The sequence below is a fragment of the Saimiri boliviensis genome, chromosome 12, assembly GCF_048565385.1.
Source record: "Saimiri boliviensis isolate mSaiBol1 chromosome 12, mSaiBol1.pri, whole genome shotgun sequence".
Taxonomy (NCBI): Eukaryota; Metazoa; Chordata; class Mammalia; order Primates; family Cebidae; genus Saimiri; species Saimiri boliviensis.
The window spans coordinates 91969430-91983627 of NC_133460.1; positions in this window are offsets into that span (position 1 = coordinate 91969430).

A 14198-nucleotide genomic window follows, 5' to 3' on the forward strand; every position below is an offset into this window, starting at 1 on the left:
GACAGCACTAGACAGGTTATCGAGACAAAAAGTCAACAAACAATGGACTTAAACTATACCCTATAACAGGTGGACTTAACAGATATTTACAAAACATTCTACCCAACAACTGCAGAATATACATTCTATTCATCAGCACATGGATCATTCTCAAGATCGACCATATGATAAGTCACAAAACAAGTCCTATAAATTTAAGAAAATCGAGATTATAGCAAGGACTCTCTCAGACCACAGTAGAATAAAATTAGGAATCAACTCCAAAAGAAACACTCAAAATCATACAAATATATGGAAATTAAATGACTCACTCCTGAGCTATCATTGGTTCAACAATGAAATCAATACAGAAATTAAAGAATTATTTGAACTGAATGATAATAGTGACAAACTATCAAAACCTCCGGGATACAGCAAGGTGGTGCTAAGAGGAAACTTCATAGCATTAAATGCCTACCTCAAAAAGTCTGAAAGAGCACAAATAGACAATCTAAGGTCACACCTCAAGGAGCTAGAGAAACAAGAAAAAACCAAACCCAAATCCAGCAGAAGAAAAGAAATAACCAAGATCAAAGCAGAAAAGCTAAATAAAATTCAAACAAGCAAACAGAAACAATATAAAAGATAAATGAAACAAAACTGGTTCTTTGAAAAGATAAATAAAATTGATAGATCATGAGAGGGATTAACCAAGAAAAGAAGAAAGGAGATCCAAATAAGCTCAACTAGAAACAAAACAGGAGATATTACCACATAAATAAAAAAGATCTTTCAAGGCTACTATGACCACCTTTACAAGCATGAATTAGAAAACCAGAGGAGATGAATAAATTCCTGAAAATGTACAACCCTCCTAGAGTAAACCAGAAAGAAATAAAAACAGCAGAACAATAACAAGCAGCAAGGTTGAAATGGTAATTAAAAAGTTACAACAAAAAAATTTCAGGGCCAGATGGATTCACAGCTGATTTCTATCAGATATTCAAAGAACCGATACCAATTGACAGTATTCCGAGAAACAGAGAAAGGCAGAATCCTCTCTAAATTATTCTCTGAAGGCAGTAGGACCCTAATACCAAAACCAGGAAAGGACATAACAACAACAACAACAACAACAACAAAACAAAAAACAAAACTACAGACCAATATTGTTAATGAACACAGATACAAAAATCCTCAACAAAATGCTAGCTAATTGAATCCAAGAGCATACCAAAAAGATAATTCACCACGATCAAGTGGGTTTCAAACCAGGTATGCAGAGATGTTTTAGCATATACAAATCAATAAATGTGATACACCACATAAACTGAATTAAAAACAAAAATCATACGACCATCTCAATAGACACAGAAAAATCATTTGACAAAATACAGTATCGCTTTATGATTTAAACACTCAGCAAAATCAGCATAGAAGGGAGATACCTTAATGAAAGCCATCTATGACAAGCCCATAGCCAACACTATACTAAACAGTGAAAGATTGAAAGCATTCCCCCTGAGAACTGGAATAAAACAAGGATGCCAACTCTCAACATTCCTGCTACTGGAAATCCTAGCCGGAGCAATCAGACAATAGAAAGAAATAATGGGTATCCAAATCAGTAAAGAAGAAGTCAAACTGTCACTGTTTGCTAATGACATGATTGGATACCTAGAAAACCCTAAAGTCTCATCCAAAAACTCCTACTGGTAATGAATTCAGCAAAGTTTCAGGATACAAATTAATGTGCACAAATCAATAGCCTTGCTATATATCAACAGTGACCAAGCTGAGAATCAAATGAAGAACTTGACCCCTTTTTAAATAACTGAAAAAAATAAAAAAGAAAGAAATAAAATACGTAGAAATATATACCTAATCAAAGAGGTGAGAGATCTCTACAAGGAAAACTACAAAATACTGCTGAAAGAAATCATAGATGATACAAACAAGTAAAAATGCATCCCATGCTCATGAATAGGTAGAATCAATATTGTGAAAAGGACCATACTGCCAAAAGCAATCTACAAATTTAATGAAATTCCCATCAAAACACCATCATTCTTAAAAGAACTAGAAAAAAAATCCTAAAATTCACATGAAACCAAGAAAGAGCCCATATAGCCAAAGGAAGACTAAGCAAGAAGAACAAATCTGGAAGTGATATATGACCCAACTTCAAACTATACTACAAGGCTATGGTGATTATGATCACCAAAACAGCATGGCACTGGTATAAAAACAGGCATATAGATCAGTGGAACAACAGAGAACCCAGAAATAAAGCCAAATACTTACAGCCAACTGGTCTTCAACAAAGCAAACAAAAACATAAAGTGTGGAAAGGACACCCTATTCAACAAATGGTGCTGGGATAACTGGCCAGCCAAATACAGAAGAATGAAACTGAATCCTCATATCTCACCTAAAACAAAAATCAACTCAAGATGGATCAAAGACTTAAATCCAAGACCTGAAACCATAAAAGTTCTAGATGATGACATCGGAAAAACCCTTCTAGACATTGGCTTAGCCAAAGACTTCACGACCAAGAACCCAAAAGCAAACGCAACAAAAACAAAGATAAGCAGATGGGATTTAGTTAAACTAAAAAGCTTTCTGCACAGCAAAAGAAATAATCAGACAACTCAGAGTGGGAGAAAATCTTTGCAATCTATACATCTGACAAAGGACTGATACCCAGAATCTACAAGGAACTTGAAAATAAACAAATAACCCCATCAAAAAGTGTGCTAAGGACATGAATAGACAGTTCTCAAAAGAAGATATACAAATAGCTAACAAACATGAAAAAATACTCAGCATCACTAATTATCAGGGAAATGCACATCAAAACTGCAATGCAATACCATCTCACTCTTTCAAGAATGGCATTAATATTAAAAAAAATTACATGTTAGAGTGAACGTGGTGAAGAAAGAAGACTTTTATACTGTTCATGGGCATATAAACTAGTACAACTACTATGGAAAACTGTGGAGCTTCCTTAAAGAACTAAAAGTAGATCTGCCATTTGATTCGGCATCCCACTCCTGGGTATCTACCCAGAGGAAAAGAAGTCACTGTACGAAAAAGATACATGCACACACATGTTTATAGAAACACAGTTTGCAATTGCAGTAATATGAAACCAGCTTAAATGCCCTTCAATAAATGAGTGGATAAAGAAAATGTGGTGTGTGTGTGTGTGTGTGTGTGTGTGTAAGTACACCATCTATCTATGTACATATAGATATGGATCTCTCTCTCTCTCTCTCTCTCTCTCTCTATATATATATATATATATATATATATATATGTATGTATATATATTCACCATAGAACACTACTTAGCCATAAAAAGGAAAAAAATAATGGCAATTGCAATAACCTGGATCAAATTGAAAACCATTATTCTAAGTGAGGTAACTCAAGAATGGAAACCAAACATCTTATGTTCTCACTCATAAGTGCAAGCTAAGCCATGAGAACGCAAAGGCATAAGAATGATACAATGCATTCTGGGGCCTCAGGGGAAAGAGTCGGGGGGTGTGAGAGATAAAAGTCTACACATTGGTAGGTACAGTGTACACTTCTCTGGTGATAGGTGCATCAGAATCTCAGCAAACACTGCTAAGAACTTACTCATGTAACCAAACACCAGCTGTTCCCCCAGAACCTATTGAAATAAAAAATATTATATTTATACTATACTGTAGTCTATTAAATGTGCATTATGTCCAAAGAAATGAACAGATCTTAATTAAATACTTGATTGCTAAAAAAAAAAAAAAAAAACCCTGTAGTGAAGATGGCTTTATTAGTCAATTCTCCCAATCATATTAAGGAAAAAATAATATGAATTGGACACGAATACTTCCAGAACATCGAGGAGAAATAAACATTTCTGAACACATTTTCTGAGACCACATTTAACCTGACAGCAAACCAGATAAAGACATTAGAAGGAATAAAAATTACCAACCATTTCCCTCATGAATATAGTCAAAAAATATCTTCATGATAGTATTAGAAAATCAAATCCAAATTGTGTAAAAATGATAGTATATTACAGCTGATTGATATTTATATCAAGAATGCAAGATTAATTTAACTCTTCAGTGACAATCGATTTTATTTATCATGTTAACAAAATGATGAGAAAACCCATGTGATTATTTCAATATATGCTGAAATAGCATTTGACAAAAGTCAACATACATTCATTATTTAAAAAAAAAAACAAACAAGGAATAGGAAACAACTTCTTCAAACGGAAAAAGGACATTTATGAAAAACCACAGCTAAAATCATACTTAAAAATGAAAGACTAAACACCATCTGGTTAAGATGGGAATAATACAAGGCTATATACTCTCAGCAATTCTATTCAATATTGTACTGGAGGTCCTAGTCAGTTTCATGATGGAAAAAAGATGAAATTAAAGGCATAAATACCAGAGAGGAAGAAATACGGCTGTTTTACAGATTATATGTCAATAAGATTTTTTTTTTTTTTTTTTGAGACGGAATTTCACTCTTGTTACCCAGGCTGGAGTGCAATGGCGCAATCTCGGCTCACCGCAACCTCCGCCTCCTGGGTTCAGGCAATTCTCCTGCCTCAGCCTCCTGAGTAGCTGGGACTACAGGGACACACCACCATGCCCAGCTAATTTTTTGTACTTTTAGTAGAGATGGGGTTTCACCATGTTGACCAGGATGGTCTCGATATCTTAACCTCGTGATCCACCTGCCTCGGCCTCCCAAAGTGCTGGGATTACAGGCGTGAGCCACCACGCCCAGCACAATAAGTTTTTAAAAAATTTACTAGACTAAGAAGTGAATGTAGCAAGGTCACATGATACAAGTTTAATAATCTTGATTTAATTATATTCCCATGTGCTAGCAATAAGCAATTGAAAATAAAATTACAAAAGCAAGAACATTTATAATAATACCAAAACATGAACCACTTAGATATAAACAGAGCAAATAGAGTGAGATATTGCATGGACAGAAGACCAAAAATTACTAACAACTAAAACTAACATTTCTACAAGAAATGTTAAAATATCTAACTAAATGGAGATATCCATAGTCATGGACTGAAGACTTAATCCGATTAAAATGTCAGTTCTGTCCAAACGTATCTACGTATTCAATACAAACTCTGTCAAAATCCAGGTAGTACTTGTAAAAATAGATACAAACTGATATTAATATTTTTAAAGTATAAAGCATATAAAAATAGTCAAAATAATTTTGAAAAGAGTAAGTTGGAAAAACGCAACACCTGATTTCAGTATTGCTATAAATGTAGAGTAGATATGACAGTATCATACTTCCATTAAAAATATATAGAGAAATAAAAGGAATAGAACAGTAAGATCAGAGGAATTGTGCGTGTGTGTGTGTGTGTGTGTGTGTGTATGTCTATTCAAGTGATTTATAGTAAAAGTGTCAGGATAATTCAAAATATGAAAGAATAACCTTCTCAAGAAATGAAGGTGGAACAACCGGTTATCCATTTCGAAAAAACATAACCTTGATCCTTACTCACACTATATAAAAAAATTTACTCAAATGGATCACATAACTAAACTGACACCATACAATATTAGGCAATAACAGGAGAATATCTTCATGATCATTAAGGAATCATGATTTTCCTCAATAGGCCCTAAAAAGCAAGAACCACCAAAGAAAAACAAATTGATGAAGCAGACTTTGTAAGATTTAGCTTTAGGCCAGGCGCAGTGATTCCTGCCTGTAATCCCAGCAGAGGAGATTATTGGGAGGCTGAGGTAGGCGGGTTACCTGAGGTCTGGAGTTCAAGACCAGCCTGGCCAACATGGTGAAACCCCATCTCTACTAAAAAAAAAAAAAAAAAAAAAATTGAAAAATTAGCCAGGCATGGTGGTACACACCTATCACCCTGGCCACTTGAGAAGCTGAGGCAAGAGAATCACTTGAATCTGGAAGGTGGAGGTTGCAGTGAGCTGAGATTACACCACTGCACTCCAGACTGTGTGACAGAGCAAGACTCTGTCTCAAAAAAAAAAAAAAAAAAAAAAAAAAAGATGTAGCTTTTTTATATATCATAAAAAGTTTAAAAATCAGCACAGACTATCTTCATGGAAATGAGGGTAGCATTAATAGCTACTTCGAAGGGGTGCTGTGAGTGTGAAGGGCACAAGGTAGAGGCCTCGACAGGGTTGTGCACGCTTCTTGGGGCTGTATAGCACATTTCAATAAAGATACATATATTTTAGATTTAATTCCCCCATCCTTTACAATGCTTTTATGGTATTGATAGCTTCAAACATTACCTATCTCATTTTTGAATTGTATGTTTAGAAAGGCTGGGGGTTTACAACTCAATATTTTTCACAGTCCTATTTATGAGAGCTTATTAGTCAAAGGGAAGCAAGAAACAGACTTCATACTCTTGTAAACATGAATATTACTTGTTACTCACATAATTACTGCCCTTGAAATCATGGTTATGTTAAAAACCCACAGAATGCTGCAAGGTATGTTAAACAGCTAATATACTTAGGCACTGTGCTAAGTGATTTGTACCTATTGTCTCATGTTTTCTTTATGGAAACCTCGAGAGGCCCGTGGTGTCCTAAATTTATAGATAAAGAAACTGACAGTTAACTAGGGCCACTCACTTGTGATGTGTCACCCTATATTCGATTCCACATTACCCTCATTCAATACCATACAAATTATCTGACTAAATGCACTCAAGTTTATTCATAATCTAGATATGATCAAATAGATGCCCTGTGACCTAAGCAGTGGCAATGAACCAGGCCTGCCTATTTCATTCTCACAAAGTTTCAAGGTTATGTAAAACACCTATTTCTTCTTGAAAAATCTTTGGCATGTGAAAATCTCTGAAATATCTTTGATCATAGAATCACAAAACTAGTTAGCTAGAGGCAAAGTGAAAATATTTCAATTCAACTCCTTCCTGTTTGACGAAGTATAAGATGCCTTGCTCAAAGTCACGTTGGAAGACTAGAGGCTTAGCTTGCCAAATTCCCAATTCTCTCCTTTTGCAGTGATTCCAACTGTATCCATTAATATGCTAGATACAAAATCTGGGGAGGACGAGAATGCACAGTGAATCAGAGGAAGACAGGCAATCCTGGGGCTTTCCTTACGGCACACCAAGAAGGATGGTGAGGATGTAACAGGAGCAGGCAGCGAGTCTGCCGGAGCCGATGGTGTGGAGGAGGTGGGTGAACCAGAAGGCAAATATCATCAGCATCAGACTCGGGACAGACAGCTGATTGATTTTCTTTTTCCTTTAGTCACGACGCACGTCGGTAAATAGCAGATCATGTCGTGGGAGCCAAGCTGGAACCTGGCAACATCAAGAAGAAGCGAAACCTTGAAGGGAAGGCGAACTCTTGCCGAAAACATCTCACATCTATCAGTCCCTCGTGTGCAGCTCTTTAGGTCAGAGGAGGTAACTAATAATGGCATTTGGCCAAGTACTGCAAAGTGCCACAGTTTCCTGCCTGGAGTTTTATGGTTCTTTCTAATGTTCACATTTAGATGAGAGGAACAAGAAAGCTTGGTAATTTCCTTCCTGGGAGGAGGCTGGTGCCGTTACCTCTATTATCATGTAGAAGATGAGGGGTGTAAGCACAGATGGGTGAAGTCTCTGTTCATGGCCAAGCTTCTGCTGAGGAAAACTTATTCCGAGTTCTGTTAAGTTCACAGGTCTTGACTTCCAGACAGCCAGGCGCGACTAAATTACGAACTGTAACTGTCACCCAAACATTTTTAGTGCCTCAAATCATCAGATGATGAAAGGGGCCGTGGGCTCTGATCACCAGGAGGATCTGAGGCTACTGTTATAAAAGGACTCAGGAAAGCATATGTTTCGTTCCTAAGCGATCTCCGTGGAAGTCTCTTGGCCAGCATTGGTGGCAAATGGACAAAAGCAGCAACTTCATCCAGAGAAAGGCCTGCTAACTTAACTGGGAATGAAGGTCTGTGTCACTCCACCCGGAAGTTCACTGGTATCAGCAGAGGCCCGGGGATAGAGGGAATATAAAATCGATGGTAGAAAAAGAAAATAAGTATCTGTTTAGGACTAGAAACCAGCTGTGGTAGTGAGGATTCTAATTAATATCACACATCTTCTCCTTATACATTTCATCCAGGAAAAAAAAAAAATGTAGCCTGCTAGAATCCTGAAAAATCTCCTCCCAGAACTAATATAAGTAGATCAAAGTGTCCCCAAGAGGCGGATTGTAGCAGACACAGTGTTGCATGGCCACACCTAATCCCTCTGGGACTAGCACAAACATTGTCTCAACTGCCCGTAGGTTAATAGCCGATAACTCAAAACCTGGTTGCCCTTCTTAGCATTTGCACTTGGCTGAAGCGAGCCATTTGTCCCAGATGGGGCAGGCCTTATCAGTGAGTGGGACATAAGAGGGCAGAATGGCTTTGAGGATCAGTGGAGGCCTTTGTTGCCACTGTACAGTAGCCGGATTTACTCCTATGCCCATCTGACTTCCTTTAATTCCCAAAGGGGTCGATTCTGACAGTAACTCGCTGTGTACTTCCTGTACGCATCTTAGGAACCTAACCTGTGACCTTTACATTTTCCTATGCCTTTCATGCTTTGCTGTCGTTTTGTACTTACAGCTGGGATAATTATTCTTCAGCTTTTACTATGCTTTTTAGGCAAATATATGGGCAATAGATTCTTCCCAATTAGTTAATGTGAAAATGCTTGTACATTGCTGTACATTGTGGGACAGTCTCCCCGGGATGAAATTCTAGAATGGGACATTTTTTTTTCTCTTCTTTTGGTACTTTAAATACATCTTTCACTTTGCTTTTTGTTCTTAATTACTCACATGATTAAATCAGCTCGAAGGTTATTATTATTTTTTTGAAGGTAATACATCACCCACTCTACTCCCCCTGCCTCTGAATGCTTTTATCATTTTCATTGTTTTTAAAGTTATTTACATGCGATATGCTTAGGAGAAGCTTTCTTTGTAAATTTTCTCCCTTGGGATTCTTAAATATGATTGAATCTTGTCAGTTAAAAATGGTTAGTATTTCTTCATTTTTTTTTTCCTTTGGAAATGTCTTACTTCATGTCTTAAACATATTTCATGAGTTTTTTATAGTTTTCTTTTATTCTATTTTCTATCATTTTTGGTCTCTGCCTTAAATTTAGATATTTTCTACAGACTTTCTGCTATTTCGAATATGACATTATATATACCAAATACTTAATTTTAGTGATTGAATTTTTCATTTCTAAAATTTTTGTTTTGACACATTTTCATGTAATAAGTCTTCATTAAGAATTTCCCTCCTTTCCTCTATTTTTTGAATATATTAATTATAATTATTTTAAAGTTTCTGGAATGTCTAATTGTTGTTTTGAATTTTCCTCTTTTTTTTCCCATTTATTTAGTGGGTTGCACTTAGTCTTTGTTTTTGCCATATATTATAATTTATTGATTGGATGATGGACTTACAAATGAAACAAAGTTGGGAATCTTGATGATGCTTTCTTCCTGCAAAGATGCTTAAATTTTGTCAGGCAGGCCATGTTGCAGCAAGTAAGCTTTATTCTCCCAAGAATGGTTCTAGGTTTTCTTGATCTATTTTAGTTTTGTGTTTAATTCCAGAGAATGGTCCTGACTCCTAAAGCTAAGCCTTTTTGGGATATCAAAGAAATCCCAGGGTTTTATTAAGGCCCTTCTTGGCAATATTTGAATTTCAATTTTTATCTCCCCAGCATGGAATGACTGCTGGTATCTTTCCTCCTTAGATTATACTTTGTGTGTGTTCTGCGGAGTTTTCCCAGTCCATGAAGAATTTTGGGGGTATTCAATGAGAATACAAATGAGAATATTTGTATGGAGATTTGGGGACTTCTTTCTACGTGATTTTCTCTCTTCCAATAGTTTGTCTCTTGTAGTTCTGCTGTCTGGTGGTCCTGGAATTTGATCTCTGACACTTAAGATTATTAAATCCACTGAAATTGGTATTTAGTGCTTAGAGATATATTCTCTGCCATGCATAGTGGAAAATGCCCTCAGAAAAATGTCAGGAGTAATGTGCTGCTCACCTGTGTATTTTCCTGATCTTTCATATAATGGCCCCTCAGGTGCTGTTTGAGTTGGTTGTTTTTCAATGCAAACATATAACCATATATATCACACATATATGTATGTGTATATGTGTAGTTGGCCCTCCATATCCATCCACAGTTCCACATCCATGGATTCAACCTACCGTGTATTAAAAATATTTTTAAAATATTGCATCTGTACTGAACGTGTACAGACTTTTTTCCCCTGCCATTTTCCCCCCAAAAACATAGTACAACAAATATTTATATTTACATTGTCTTGGTTTTATATGTAGTCTAGAGATGATTTAAAATGTGTAGGAAAATTTACAGAGGTTACGTGCAACGATACACCACTTTATATCAGGGACTTGAGCCTCTGCAGATTCTGGTATCCTTAGGAGGTCCTGGAACCAATCCTCCACAGATACCAAGGGAGGACTATATTGATAATTCTCTTGTTTATCTAATTCAGTTTGTAAGCCGGATCTCTGCCTTTGCTGTTAACTTTATTCTTTTATCTTTTACCTCAATGTGGCTTACCACTTCAGTGAACTGAAATTTTTGTTATTCTCTGAACACTGCTCTTTCTTTTCTTTTCGAGATGGAGTTTCACTCTTGTTGCCCAGGCTGGAGTGCAATGGCATGATCTCAGCTCACTGCAATTGCCGCCTCCCAGGTTCAGGCAATTCTCCTGCTTCAGTCTCCTTAGTAGCTGGGATTACAAGCATGTACTACCATGTCCGGCTAATTTTGTATTTGTAGTAGAGAGGGGGTATTACCATGTTGGCTGGGCTGGTCTCAAGCTCCTGACCTCAGGTGATCCACCTACCTTTCGGCCTCCCAAAGTGCTGGGTTTACAGGTGTGAGCCACTGTGCCTGGCCCACCTGTTTCTTTTCTCCCACCAAGATGAACTGGTTGATTTTCTAATATGATACGTACAATTTCTGTTGACTGCTTCCATAGAGGATTTTCATCTTCTATTATAATCAGATGCTTATTTTTCTGACTTCTTCTCTAGACTGTGAGTTTCTTTTGTAAATTTCAGTATCTTCAGAGCCTACTAGTATTGTGTCTGACACATGACATGTACTAGGTCATTTTGGAGTGAGTTTATTAACAAATATTTTTGCTTCTGTCACTACAGATTTTGTCTTCAAGGAGATTGCTTGAAAGAGGTGATCTTTGAGCCCTATTATTCGTTGAACAGAAGGGCTTGATGAGATGGGAAGTCTCTTAGTCACTATCAGTCTGGGGAATTTCCCAATAGGCAACAGGCACTAATCCCAGGATTTCATGTTAGTTGAATTATTTGGACATATTAAGTACAGTAAGATTACTTAATCCCGATTCCACCTTCCCTCCTTAATTCACATGTCCTCCCCAGCTCACCTGTACATCCTCATAAAATGCAGCATATTCATTCCACCTTGACTGATGCTGTTTAGCCTTACATGTTTCTCCTTTTCCTGTACTTGGGGAAATTCAATGCATCCTTCAAGGGTCAGGCTATATTTCCTCCAGTTCATGAAATTTCCCTAACTACTCTATGCCTCACTGCTTGCTTGTGTCTCTGAATATCATTAGGCTTTCTGAGATTCATATTATTATCAGCCAGTGTTTTCTGTGGATTTAATTTTGTCCCCATAATAGATGCTGCTTGAGGAGAGATAGTAGGTTTTTTATCTTCCTCTTATTTTTTCAACACTCAATAAATCAGTACATTGGTGAGCTTACAAGAGAATCCCAAGAAATACTGTCCAATTAAATGTTTAGTCATATGTCTTTCCTTGCTGGCTGGGAATGCTGCCATTATATTTCCTAATAAAATATTTCCCCTACTTTAAGCAATATTATCATAAGAGCTTAGTAACTTTGACCTTATCCAGTTTTCCATACCTTTACCACTATTTTATTTACTTAGTGTTCTTTCATATATTGAATTTAAATTCTATCAACACTATTCACCAATGTACACTTAGCCTCATCCCAAACATGAAATCATTAGCTGAATGCCCTACTTAAGCTTTATTTCTTCCTGATATCTGTAAAAACAGTTATTTTAAATAATTCTTTCTGTGACACCTCAATTCTCCTACATATCACTATGGCTATACTGTCGATATGGGGACTAAGGCAGTCTTATCTTCATTCTACTCTGTCTTCTTGAGCTGAAGAAATACATTGTACTGTAATTAGATAACATTCCTGGTGTGAGGCAGCTTGGGGAATTAACCCAAGCTCCATTACTTACCTTTTGTCCCAACTCTGCCAAGCAGTAGTGGAATGAGTATATTCACTTATGCATCAAACCCAGGTCTGTCTGCAAGTGATCCTCAGAAATGCATTTAATTTCTTTAAAGCTCAATTTTCTCATCTGAGAAAAATGTGTGAATATTAATATATGCCTGCTGGGGTTTGTGTGATGATTAAGCAAGAACAGAAATCAAATGTTCTTGTTATTCCTACCAAAGGAAATAGTAACAATATGGCATTCTTATTATTATTTTAATGTCATTATTATACTTATTACTATACCAGTACCACTATTTACAATGGGCCCAAGTAACTGGACCACCTCCAGATATTTCACTTCTTGGCAACTTCTAGAGGATTCAAAGAGTGTTGCCTGCTGACTCACTCTGGCCTGGCATCTGGGACTCCAGCTCTATTGGCTGCCTGTGGAGGCAGCTGTTTCCTACAAAGGCAGGTCTTTTCTCAGGGAACCATGAGAGCAGGGAAACACAAAACAGAAAATGAAAGAAGTAATTCTTTTTGTAAATTTGTTCTCTGAGATGAATCTTTGCTAAGAATGGAAAAAGATACACGGCAGATTAAGGAAACACATAGTAGGTTGGGCAGGTGAGATGGTGGCACCCTTCCCGTCAGGGAGAAAGGAGAAGTGAATGTCAAGTAGTTCACCTTCAAAGGGCAACTGAGCGGAGGTCTGATTAATTTCTTTATTCAGGCACATTTTTCTCCAGAGAAAAATTCACTGTATTCAGAGCATTAATTCCAAATCCTCCAGTTGCCACTTTTGCACGTGTCATCCATTAAGCCAGAGTTTTGAGTTTTTGATGGTTATTTATCATTGGCAAAAGGAACCCATCAGCTGCAGCAGAGAGCAAGCTCTTGCCCATGACAGCGGGGGTGGTAAACATTGCTTGGCTCTTTTGCTAATTTTAATCAACAGTGAGTAGTTGCTACCCCCACATGCTGCTTGCACAAAGCACATGGAGAGGTTTTTAAGTGCCCCAGTCCATGGTGGTGGAGGTTGAGTTGATCAGGAAGCCAGGGAACAGAGAGTCCTGCAAAGTGACCATGGTGATGATTAGCTACAGGGTGAATTGTCTTCATCCAGTGACATATAATCCAAGATAGTTTCCATGAGTATTTTCCTGTGCATGAAAATCACTTGCAAGTAGATAAGCAGCTGTTGCTTCTGGAGATACTGATTAAAACATTGTATTTACATGTGGTATTTGGCCAGATATCTCAGTCCACTTGGGCTGCTCTAACAAAATTCTATAAACGAAGTGGTTTATAAACCACATAGGTTTATTTCTTACAGTTCTGGAGCCTGAAAAGTCTAAAATCAAAGTGCAGGGAGGCTCAGTGCTGGTGAACTTCCTGGTTCATACATGGTCATCTTCTTGCTGTGTTTTCACATGGCAGAAGGAGGAACAAGCTCTCTGGGGTCTCTTTTATGATTATATTAATCCCATTCAAGAGGGTTCTGTCCCCATGACCTAATCACCCTCCAAATATTTCCAAATATTAGACTTCAACATATAAAGTGACGGGGGAACCATATCAACAATATGCAGCACCAGACATTTATAGAGTACTTGGGTGAGAGGCACTGAGTATTTAATAATGCGAGTCATCTGAGTTTTCGAGACTGAGGTCTCAAAAACACTTGAAAAGTCAGAGGATATAAGAGAAAGAGGACAATCACATATATTTATGCTTGAGTTCCAACTCTGCTTCTTATAGCTATGAAACATTGAGCAAATGAGTTCCCCTTGATGAGCTTCAGGTGACATGGACAAACTAAAGCTCAGAAATGGAAAATAATTTTTCAAA